This window comes from Solanum pennellii, chromosome 10 (assembly GCF_001406875.1).
Source record: "Solanum pennellii chromosome 10, SPENNV200".
NCBI classification, from domain to species: domain Eukaryota; kingdom Viridiplantae; phylum Streptophyta; class Magnoliopsida; order Solanales; family Solanaceae; genus Solanum; species Solanum pennellii.
Genome location: NC_028646.1, coordinates 23,236,812 through 23,245,369, shown reverse-complemented (window position 1 = coordinate 23,245,369; position 8,558 = coordinate 23,236,812).

Sequence of the window (8,558 nt, the reverse complement as noted above, 5' to 3'; positions counted from 1 at the left end):
GATATTTATGCTTCCTGAAAATCATCTTCGGATAATATCTTTTATCGAGGCCATATGCAATACTTTAAATTCTTATTAGTATTTGTGATTTATTTTTCTTTTGTTATGTTGGTTAAATTATGGCGTACTACTTGTACTTTACAATGATTTTAATAAAGATATCTTGTGTATTATTATTTTTGTCCCCTACATGTTAGGCATTTTAATATTGTATTATGAGTTCAAATTACATGCACTATAACATATCAATTTCTTTATGCATCTGTATAATAAATTTTAAAAAACTCATGTCGAAATAATTATTTGAAAAAAATAAAGTTGCAAACAATATATGCGAATAAAAATGACTCAAATGCTTGGATGTTACTGTGAAATTACACATGTTATGTTTTGACCCACAACTGCAATCATAATATTATATTAAATTTTAAAAATATAAATTTATTCTTTAAAAATTTTATTAGACAAATAAGAAACTATATAACTAGTATTAAATTAAATGTTTAAGATATAATTTTTTTTGAAAATATATTAATTGATAAACATATGTTCTTTACTAATATTATGTAAACAATAATTGATTTCTATTTTTTTCAAATTAAAAAATTTCAATTAAATTGGTCATAAAAACGAAAAGTATGAAGTATACACTAACATCGTGAAATGCATGTTTGATAAAAAAAATTAATATAAAATAAAATGTCATATATTATTAAATGTTTGACAAAAAGATAATATATCAAGTCTAATTAAAAATAACTTGCAATGTGAATTTAATATTACTAAATCAAATGATACTGAAAGTATAACATAAGTTATAAATTCAAAACAAAAAATTTAACATAATACTCTTATCACAACTTTCAACATAGCGTACATAAATATTATTTATTTATTTAAAAACGCATAAGTCTATAACCTTACATAACGATAAATTCTATTTTAATTTATAAATTAGAATACTAATAGACTTATTCTAATTAAAAATTAAGCGTGGCATAAAATAGATAATATGAAAAATTGCATAGAATCACATGAAGTAAAGTTGAGAACGAGAAGAAAATGAAATTTAATTATATAAAATAAAAATAAACTTCTAGAAATTTTTAGAGTAATAAAAATTAAAAAATAGCTTAAAATAATAGAAGTAAAAAATTAAAACAAAAAATAAAAAAAGAAATAAAAAAAAACTAATTAGCTAATAATTACACCATGTAATTACGATGAATTCATGGCTGTGAATTGGAGAGTGTGATTATCCCCTGCAAATTACACCAATTACCTACTAAACAAGTAATTGCTTGTCCAACTAAACAGGACAGACAATGTAATTACACCCAATTACAACAAATCCAGTTACCAGGGTGTCCTTTCAAACATGCCCTTAGTATTTTTTTTTGGCTCCGCTGAAATTTGAATCCAAGACTTTAGGACTCTCAACTACTTTATTGACCATTAGGTCACACCCTTGAGTGCATAATGTGACAACTTTATAAATGTGCAATATTTATCAAGAGTTAATTTATGAGGGAATATATAATTTCTATTACTAAAAGTCAATTTATAGCCTATTTGCATAAATGTTTTTAAAAAAAAAATACATTATTTAAAATTAGTTTAGTTAAAAATTGCTTTGCTAAATTTTTTTTTTTTTTGTGATAAATAATTTGTATTTTATCAATAAATTTTAAGAACACTTTTGAATATTAGTCAATATTTGGTCAAACTTTTTAAAAGTACTTTAAATTGTGATTTTGTCAAATACTAATGTGATACTCTTCAACAATATTAAATCACTTATTGAAGCAATTTAATTGCTAATGAACTTGAATTTTTCTAATTGATAATTAGTGATATACTCCTTCTGTTTTAATTTTTTTGTATGTCTTATTCTGATTTGATCTAACTTAATAAAAATAAAGAAGACTTTTGAAGTTTGTGGTCCTAAACTAAATATATGTCGAATGTACTAAAATATTCTTTCATCTTGTGGTCTTAAATACGTCACGTGAAAATTAGAATTAAAAAGTCTTCAATAAGGAAAAAATGCATTTATTTTTAAATAGACTAAAAATTAAAATAAGACAAACAAATTAAACGAATAGAGTACTTTAATTGATTCTATGTTTTTTATATTCTTACTTCTTTGAGATGATAGGAAACAAGGGAATAAGAGTTGTCGGCAGAGGCAGAGCAAAAAAATTTTGTAAGAGGGTTCAGAATCGAAAGAAATAGACACACAAAATAGCCGAAAGGCGTTAGACATGTACTATATATATTTAAAAAATTATTTTAACCATATACAAATAATATAATTTTTCGCTGAAGTGGGTTTGGATGAACCCCCTAAATATATGGTGGCTCCGCCACTGTTCTCTGGTCATTTTCATTTTTGACAACTTCTATTGAGATGACAATGGGGAGGTTGCTAGGCGGGTTAACTCAAATTCACAAAATTCTCAATCCGCCCTACCCCACCCCATATAGCATCCTTTTCTATTCTCAATCGACTCCACCCCGTACATATTCGCTCTGCCTCTTATAGCACCCCTGAAATTTTTGAAGGTAAGAGTCGAACCATTCTTTTTTGAGAGTAAAATTTTGCTGAGGAATTGAAATTTTCTTAAGTGTTAAGGTCTCTTGATGAGCACCTTAATTGTTAAGGTCGCTTGATGTAGCACCTTGAGTTCCAAAAATAACTAAAGAGAAGTCATTCCTAGGTTCTTCTCACTTTTGGGTCAACTTCTAACAACCTTATCTTTTAGCACATGATGATTTAGAAGACACATAAGATATCAAATGAAAGTTCATGGAATCCTCTTTCCAGCGTCGTTGAGCTTACTAATTTTTGAGGTTGTATGAGGGAGATATGCCTATTTGAAGTCAGGTTGTCCAAATACGGTAAATTACACGAAAATATGAAGTGTATTTTGGTACTTTTCCTTATCCAATTATATTAAAGAGAATTTTAGTAATATTTTGGGGACAAATTAAATTTGTGTTGGTTTTTATAAATCCAAAAACACATAGGGGTAGTTTGGTAGGCTGCATTAGAAGAAATAGCTTATGTATTATGTAATGCATTATTTACTACTATGTTTGGTAGGAACATGGGTCTATGTTATACCTCCTACATGGTATTATTGACCTTTGACTAACACCTTCGATTTGGAGGTATTAATAATACATAGGATATAATACCATGGGATAAGTCTATGTAAAGACAATAATATCCCTCAAATCACTTTAGAGAAATACATAAAATCCCCTAAACTTGGCAGCAAAACATACTTTAGTACTTTAACTTTACAGGTATTTATTTACCTCCCCCCCCCCCAATCTCTTTTCAAGTGAATTTAATATCACTCTAAGATTACAATACCACTCTCACATTGGCAAGTGTATTGCACACGCTCCAAGTTATTGATACGTTAGGGCCACATCATTTCCACATCAATGTCACATAGAACATTATTTAATTTTTGTTGTTTCTTTTTATTTATTCACAAATTCAGTAAGAATTTTTTTTTTTTTGAAAAAAATCAGCGCATGTTATCTTACTTTTACAATCCCCACTAGCTAAAAAAACAACTAAGTCACGATTGCAATTGACCAAACTCAATCATATCAATCCATGATCTCAAAGCTATTCTCAAAATCTCATAAAAACTATCTATAACACCCCACAAACTTTTTTGAGCTAAGACTGGAACTCTTCATCGTTGTTAATGAGATTTTACCAAGGTATTTAAAATTTCTTATGTATTAAGGTTATTTCACTAGATTTAGCACGAAGAGTTCCAAAAAAAATTAAATTGGAAATAGGAAAATCTGAAAATTTACAAGTTAAGTTAAGTTTGAATTTTGGGTCAACTTTAAACAACCATAACTCCCAGCACAAGATGAGTAAGGTGTGCTACAAGATGCCATTGGAATGATCTTTGAATTATGTTTTCAAAGCCGCCGAGTTTGCTAATTTTTATGTTCGGATGAGTGAGATATGCCGTTTTGAAATTGGGCTGTCCAGTTAAGGAAAGTTAGCCGAAAATAGTGAGGGGTATTTTGGTCCTTTCCTTACCCAATCAGATTTAACTCGTTTTTAGTCATATTTTAGGGGTATAATACTCTTTGGTTTAGTTTTGTAATCGTAATAAACACCTAGGTTTTAGTTTAGAGTTCATGAAGAGGCAAGAAAAGAAAAGAGGAAAGGATGAAGGCGTTCGTCGACATTCTTGAGTCTAGTTGCGGATTTTCGCCATGGGTCTAATCCCTAAGAGGTACGTAAGCTTCCATAGTGTTGGTTAGTTTTCCTACACACCAATCATGTAATTTTTTTTCAGCAAAATTTCATGCATTAAGTTTAAAGATTAGAGTTCCTGATGAGTTCTTCAAAGGTGTTCTTAGTGTTCGTTCCAAATCTTGTTGTATTGGAGTTTTGACGATTTCTTAAGATCAAATTCATTAATTTTAGTGTTTTTCACAGTAAATTAGAGTGTAATTAAGTTAAGAAATCGAATACAAGTGATTGGGGAAGAAACCATTTGAAGTTAGGTGATTTAGGGTGAGAAAACGAGCAAAAGTCCTCGGCAGAATTTTCTGGGTTACGGCCTGGCGCGGCGCGCCTGCCAGAGCGCCCCAAACCCATATTTGTCCATCAGGCGTTGGCTCCCCACGCCACCCATAGACCCAGGATCATCTTCCCAGTCCATTTTGCCTCCGGTTACTCCGTTTGAGTTCGTTTAAAGTGCACCTTCACTCTTTTTTTATTCTAACTAATCTAAAGATACTTCTAACAAAATAAAAATCAGTCCTAACATGATCATAACCTTAAATTCATAATTCAAATTCAAGGTAGCGTTGAGATTTAAGTTTTGAGAATTCTTTCGAGCATACTAAGAATTTCCCTTTAAGCCGTTTTGAGGAGTCTTCCACAACTTCTAGTAACTTATTTTCAAGACTCAAGCAAGTGAGTATAAGAGTGAAGAGTATTTATCCATGAGTCAAAAGCATCACCTAAATCGTCCATGTCAAGAACCAAAACTCTTGAATTCATAATTCACATTCAAGAGAGAGTTAAGAGTAGAGTTCAACAAAGTCTTTAAGTTAAATTGTGAATTCTTTAAGATGAATTATTGATTTGAACTAAATTTTTGAGAAAGTAAATAAGAGAATGAAAGAGTCATATACATGAGTTAAATCTAGTTACTTAGACCTTCGAGTTGAGTTATTCATGCCGATAACGTCTGCATGAATTCCATAAATTGAGTATCATTGAGAGGAGTTAGTATCTCCATGTTCTAAGTCTTGAGTATTGAGTTCTCTATTCCTATCTTGATTAAAGAGGTACCTTTTAGTTCTCGAGTCGAGTAGTTCATGCTCATCATTCTGCATGAACCCTCCAAGTTGAAAGATCATGACATCATCCATAAACATGATACCATGATCCTTAAATCCATAATCCAATTTTAGGGAAGCTAAGATCAAAGTCAGAGAAGTTAAAAGTCAGTTTAAAAGTTATGAAGCAAGTCAAAGTGAGTTGTTAATGTTTTCAAAGAGTCTTAAACAATCATTTTAACTTTAATCTAAGGATAAAGTTACAAGTCGAGCAAAGAGAAAAGAGTTGAATTAAATTCTCAAAACCTATAAGGTACCTAAGTATTCCCTAAGATTTAAAGTTTCAAGTTAAGTAAAGAGTAAATGTTGAGTTCATTTCTCTAAAAGTTATAAAGGGACAAAGTATTTCCCTAAAGGTTGATAAATGTTTTACATTTAAGTAAAAAGGAAACTAAGGAGTTTCAAAAAAGTTTTGAACTAAAGAGGGGAACATTCATTTCCGAAAGGAGCTTTTAAAGCTAAAGGGTTAAGTAAATTATCTCAACCAAAAGGAAGAAAGTTTTTATTAAAAGTATGAACTAAAGTATGTTTTGGAAGTAGTATTGAGCACCGATGTGGTAATAAGAGTTCAGATAATTGAAGTCCCCATGTAAATCATGTAGTCTTCATTGGTATTAACTTTTCATACTTTTTAGATGATCACGTAATTTTAGCCAGTGGATCTACTAGGTAGAGGACGTTCTATGAGACAACAAAGTGTAGAACAGTTCTGGCAGCATGGGCAAGACGATGTATCACCGCTTAGGCTCACAGTGGTGGTTGTAGGTTAGAGAAACTACAAAAGTATTAATTACATGGTTCCTCAAGGGGTTTTGCTTAGCATGAATGGCGGTATGGGACTCTATTCATGCATTGCACAAGTAGACCTTGAGAGGGAGCATGATATGTTTTTATGATATTATTATCTTGAGTTAACATTATGTTTTTAAAGAATTTTTTTTATATTGCACTTGTTTTAAACTGCTTTACATCAAAATGAGTTCATTAAGTATCAAGAGTTAAGTATATTGAGATGAATATCCATAGTCGAGTATCATATCTTAAAGTTCACTATTTAATCTCTGAGTTGAATATCTTACTCTTGATTATTCCTTGAGTTTCAAGTTTGAGAAGAGGTAAGTATGTTTCCATCTTTTATTCAAGTATTAAGGTTATGTTATGTTTCATAATTCCCCTTACATGCTCGTACATCCATATACTGAGCCATTTGGCCTGCATCTTTTTGATGATATATATTTGTGTGGTTATCTAATTATTTGTATTTTAAAGAATTAAAAAAATTACATACATATTAAAATTGCAACTTGCAAAATATATGCGTGAATGTAGATGGTTTATTAAATTTTATGATTGTTAGCCATCTTTTGATATTAAAAGTAGATGGTTTATCTTTATTAAACTGAAAAATGACATTTGTGAGTGATAAATTTATTAAGATGACAATAATTTATCGTCAAGTAATTGAAGTGAATAAATAGCAAACATGACAACAAAATTGTTGTTCTCATAGTTAGTTAGAAGACCATTGAAAAATATATATTGTCCGATTATCTTCCTTGGCCTACTTAAAAAATAATTCAATGGTACAATTGGAAAGAATTTTTTTTTAATAGAGTTTTAATCTAAACACAAGATGAGGTGGGAATAATGAACCAAACACCTGATAAAAACAAGCATTATATTACTAATCAATGCACTACTAATCCCTTCATTGCTAATCCATGCATTACTAATCCCTGTGTTATCAATTTTGTACCAAACGACCCCTTAAGGTTTTAGAAGAGAGTTCATTCAATTCATTCCTAAGTTCTTTTACGTTTTGATGCAAGATTTTACTTGGGTCAACTTCAAATGACCATATCCCTTAGAATATAAGGAGTTACGTAACCCATAACCTATCAGATTAAAGGTATTTGAATCTATTTTCCAACGCCACAAATTTTTCGTCAATCCCGTTTCTATTTAAACATTTATGACCATTTTAGTAATTGATACATTGCAATGACGAATTAGCTGACGGAAAAATATTTAAAAGGTTTTTTTTTGTCTTTTTACCTCCAAGAAAATCCTAAACGAACTTATTGACTAATAAAATATCAAAAACCAATCATATGATCATATTTTAACCCATCATTCTTTTATCTCTCAAACCCTAGGGTAAAACCCTAAGGAAAAATTAAATTAGAAATCTCCATTCAAGATCATTCAATCTTTTTCAGATCGTTTTCAAAGATTCTTCTTCATGGTAAGTCCTTCTCCAAGAATCATTCTTTCCAACTCAAATTTCTCTATAAAATTATGAACACTAATGGAAATTATAATTTTTGGCCATAGAATTTCAAGAAACTAATTCAAGAAATTTCAAGATTTTCTTGATTTCTCTCCTTAATGTTATGGTTTCAAGGCCTCTAATCAAGTTCATCCCACATATTCTTCAAAAACCTTTTTCTATTAGGTATGTAAGGCTATCATAGTACTGGACTAGTTCGTCCTCACGTCCTACATCTTCTTTCAAATCAGTAAAAGAGAAATCTAGAATTTTACCCTTAGATTTCAGTATTTTTTAGATAAGTTGATTTGAGTTCTTGAGTTTATGGTCCTTATAAAAATTATATTTCCAATTATTGAGTTTCGATATTTTTATTAAGATCCTTGAGTTGATTTGTTCATGTTTATATTTTATCATGAACCCTATTTTGAGTTATAAATTTTCAGAAGCTTTTTAAAAACAACAATTCAATTTAGATTGAGTTTTTTGAGGAAGTAAAAATTAGTTTTGAAAAAGAGTTCTCTAAAACATGATTAGTATTACAATCGAGTATGTCATCAATGTATGAATAGTATAGTATCTAGATGTACCATCAATGTTTATGCAGTATGACTTCTCGAGTCATCAATGTTTTTGTGAATGATTTTTCAGGTATGAGTTGAGCAAGATTATAAGGTGACTATGTATTCCCAGAGGTATCAATTTTAACATTGATAAAAGAGAAACTGAAATTTCTAAATGAGTTACTAGTTTGAAAATTATTTCAAGAGCATATATCTCTTTTAAGAGGATAGTTTGAGCAATTAACAAACCACGTGAAGATTATGCTTTTAAACATAAAATCATGCGTATATATATATATATATATATATATATATATATATATATATATATA